Source organism: Canis aureus, chromosome 27 (assembly GCF_053574225.1).
Source record: "Canis aureus isolate CA01 chromosome 27, VMU_Caureus_v.1.0, whole genome shotgun sequence".
NCBI lineage: Eukaryota > Metazoa > Chordata > Mammalia > Carnivora > Canidae > Canis > Canis aureus.
The window spans coordinates 36,324,425-36,328,506 of NC_135637.1; the positions used below are offsets into that span (position 1 = coordinate 36,324,425).

A 4,082-nucleotide genomic window follows, 5' to 3' on the forward strand; every position below is an offset into this window, starting at 1 on the left:
CTTAACTGCTGAGCCACCCAGGCGTCCTTCTTTGTCCCGGTTTAAAAGCAGCCCTATCCTTTCCTAACCTGGGTCATTCACTCCAACCAAGAATGGGGGCTCCTTTGCTTGCCAACTCGGTGCTAGACACAAAGAGGATAAAGTCTTCAGGTGGCAGCCGTGGCTTCTAACTCTGTGGGACTCCTCCGCTCACCAGTGGATAGTTGTGGAACCTAACCAACGTTATCACTTGGTGGGTTTGACAGAACTTACCTCACAAGATGCAGTTCTGGGCATGCGGTCATGTCATGTCCAACGGTCTTCCACCAGGGCCCAGCAGCATTACAGGAACGGCTTTATGAAACATATCCGAGCCACCTCTGTGGACAGCATGGGTTTGCTCCAGACTCCTGGAAGGTATCGTTCCCTACCCATGATACACCCAATCTTCTGAGATCTGCTCAGTCTTATGCCCAAGTAACAAGGCTGCTTTCAACTGCAGCTTAGACTCTGCTGCTCTGCAGAGAACTTTCCTATCCTGGGATACACTCAAAAGTCGAAGTCTTTTTGGGTTCAGTCAGTTAAGAGTCTGACTTTGGTCAGGTCGTGATCTCAACGTCCTAGAATGGAGCCCTGCGTTGGGAACTTTGGCTCAGGTTGTGATCTCAATGTCCTGGGATCGTGCCCTGTGTTGGGATCCGTGCTCAGCAGGGAACCTGCTTCTCCCTCTCCCTCTGCTCCTGCCCTGTGCTCTCCTCCTTTAACAAATAAAACCTTTTTTTTTTTAAGTGGCAGTCTTTTGTGTCACCTGGTATACAAGGCAGAGAAGTGTTCTGAGATGTGGAATATGTTGTCTCCAAAACCTGAAAAGTCCTCTCAGGCATTGTGCTTCCTTCTCTGCAGGAGATTCAAGTGGTAAAACTCATGTTTTACTTTGGATGATAGGACCCAGCATGTCCCCAACTGTTGGGGCACTCAAAATTGTTCTCATGTGGCAGATAATCGAATCTTCACAGGCATCTTCTCCAACAATGGAATGCACGTTTCTTACCAAGGCTTCCAATGTGCCAGACATTTCCTGTAATCTAACTCCATTGACAAGCTATCAGAGGAGCAAATCGGCACAATGTTCTTCAGATACCCAGGTGGTACGTGAACTATGACAGACTGGAAAGGTACAACCCTGGAGCAATGGGAAATGCATACTGTTGTCTGCTCCATGTGAATCCAAACGGTATCTGATAGGGATAGAAAGAAACACATTTGCCAACTAATGTTTGTATACCATGTACCTGAGAAGTCATGAATCTGGCTTGAGCGAAGAGACTACATCTGGCATAGCAGCCTCAGTTGGGGCTACTATCTGGGTGAATTTATGGAAATTTCGGCCAACCTCCAGGATGAATCTGGTTTCTGCAGGGGTAGACAGGTGAATTAAATGGAAATGTGACAAGGACCATCACTTGAATCCTTTATATCCTTAAGAGGAATAAAATTAGGGATGCCTGGGTGGCTCAGTAGTTGAGCATTTGTCTTAGGGTCAGGGAGTGATCCTGGGGTCCCAGGATCCAGTCCCACATTGGACTCCCTGCATGGAGCCTGCTTCTCCTCCCTCTGCCTATGTCTCTACCTCTCTCTCTCTGTCTCATGTGAATAAATAAAATCTTTTTTAAAAACAAAGGAATAAAAAAAACACCAAACAAAACAAAACAACAAAAGAGTAATAAAAATATCCGTCATTCCTCCTAGATTGTGATATTGTTTTATACTTACTATTTTGACCAGGGATGGAAACAGGTACAGAGGCCTCCACTTGGCCTCCACAATCATGATAGTTCTGATCCTACAAATGAAAGACGCAATGTGTGTTCTGCATGGATTTTCAAACATTCTATTCCATTACACATCTGCAAACTGAGTAATGTCACACGGTTACCATTGTGAGCTGGATCCTGACCTGGGATTCTATTTATTTGGCTCCCCATAGGCCCCATCCTAACAGTGAGCCACGATTATGTTTTGTATATCCAGAAACTAATGTTAACTCTGACCCTACATCCAACAATATTAAAATTCTTGGTATATTCCCCCTTCCCCAGTCCACTCCTCAAATTACTCCTAGAGTCCAATCCCCCTTGTTTATTTACATTTACCCAAATGTGGTAGGCAGCCTCCCAAATGGCCACAATGATTCTAGCCTCCTGGTATTCAGTCATTCCCTTGTGAAGTCCCCTGCCCCACTGAGTAAGGCAGACCTGTGACAATCTGTGACAATTACAATGTGTGACTTCCAACGTTAGGTCATAAAAGGCATTGTGACTTCCGCTTTGCTTCCCCTGGATCACTTGCTTTCACGTCATGGAAACACCCAAGTAGCCTTATGGAAACATCCATGAGGCAAGGAATTGAGGCCTCTTGTCAAAAACTTACTGGCCGGGCACCGGGGTGGCCCAAGTCATGATCCCAGGGTCTTGGGGTCAAGCCCCACATCAGGCTCTCTGTTCAGCAGGGAGCCTGCTGCTCCCCCTGCTTGTGCATGTGAGTAAGCTGCCTTGGAAGTGGACATCCCAGGCTCAGCTCAACCTTCAAATGACTACAGCCCCAACCCACATCTTGTGTGCATCCTCAGAGACACCATGAGCCAGCACTATCTGGCTAAGCTTTAACTAGATTTTTGACCCACAGAAACCACGTGAGATAACAAAAATAGTCAATTATGCTACTAAGTTTTGGGGTAACTTATTGCACAGCTACAGGTAAAAGATATGCTGAATAACTGTACGAAAATTCCTGGAAGAATATTTATCCCCTTGCCATACATACATGGTCCTTTGTTCTGGGGACCTGGCCTCCTCTTCAAAGACTAGACAGTCCCAGGCCTGAACACTGACTAGAACTTGGCAAGGGATCATGCCTTTGTATTGAGCCGTCTTCGGCCTCCCATCATCCAGCCTTGATTTCTTTTGATAATAAGAGTACTACTCCTGGTGGCTGACCTTCCATTTTGTACGAAAAACACTGGGCTCTTCAAACCATTTCTGGAACCCTTTGTGGGTTGGTGCCTTGGCTGCCACTCCAACCTCATGGCTCACAGTAAATGGTGTAAACCTGGCCTCTGATGGTTCAATGCCACCGCCTGACCTCAAGTGCTGCAGGGTCCTGTCATCCGTTTCTATGACAGCCACTCTTACTGTTTGTCAGCACTGGCCTATGCACGTACCCCACCACTGAACTGTTTAACGACACTGCTGTCCCTCTCATCAGCATATTCCTAGAGCCTTGGTAAATGATGTGTTTGTCGGTGCTTCCTGTGGAATATATCCATTTGCTTGGGTTTTCTTACCTTAGAAAGTCATCATATGTATCCCAGCTTCACAATCCCTGAGCGGTTTAGCCTTCAGCTGCCATCTGTCAGGGGTCCAGCAATTTCAACCTCACTGAGCACGGGCCGTAGCTTCCTTTCATGCTTCTAGAAGCCATCCTTGTAGCAAGTTCACACAAACTCCTGCGGTCCCTGACAGAATGTCAAACCTTGTATCTCAGAAGAATACTCCCAAAGCAGTAAATTCACCCTACCCAATCTGAATCCCCCTCTCCTTTATCAAGCACCTATAATCCAGTCCCAAACACAGTCCCCAAGCTGGTACTTGCTGGTTAGGTCGTTCAGCCTCCTTAGGGTGTAGTACCTTCATCTGCCTTCTCAGCCTGAGCGCATCTCCTGCTCTGTTATGCTGGAACATAGCCCGTTACACACAAGGGGAGAAACTGGAGAAGAGGGCAAGAAGAGCAAATTCTGTCTCAGTGAAGGATAGCTCTGCAAGTATTCAAATAAAAGACTTTGATGGGGTTTTTGTTTCTTAGGGGGATGGTTTTTTTGTTTTGTTTTTGGTTTTGTGCTTTGGTTGTTTTCTTTTTAGGTAGGCCTCATGCCCAGTATGGGGACAGAACTCACCCCCCAAAGTCAAGAACTAAGCCAAGATCAAGTGCAATGCTTAACCAACAGAGCAACCCAAGTGCCCTAAAGATTTTAGCTTTGCTCGTTTTGTTTTTAAGATTTTATTTATTCTTGAGAGAGACAGAGAAAGAGGCAGAGACCTAGGCAG

The 4,082-nt window shown here is 46.3% G+C and overlaps 1 long non-coding RNA gene across 2 annotated transcripts; it reads right to left on the bottom strand.

Annotated features, from left to right (window-relative positions):
- Positions 1 to 775: 775 nt before the first annotated feature.
- Positions 776 to 3,724, bottom strand: LOC144299278 (uncharacterized). 2 transcript variants are annotated; one of them, XR_013365986.1, is made up of 4 exons: positions 3,666 to 3,724; positions 3,323 to 3,493; positions 1,753 to 1,822; positions 776 to 1,217 (listed from the first exon to the last, which is right to left on the bottom strand). It is a non-coding gene; the product is annotated as an uncharacterized LOC144299278 (long non-coding RNA). The 2 variants fall into 2 exon arrangements; XR_013365987.1 differs by lacking the exons at positions 3,323 to 3,493; positions 3,666 to 3,724 and adding an exon at positions 2,133 to 2,212 and having other exon boundaries at positions 1,753 to 1,893.
- Between the last annotated feature and the right edge of the window lie 358 nt (positions 3,725 to 4,082).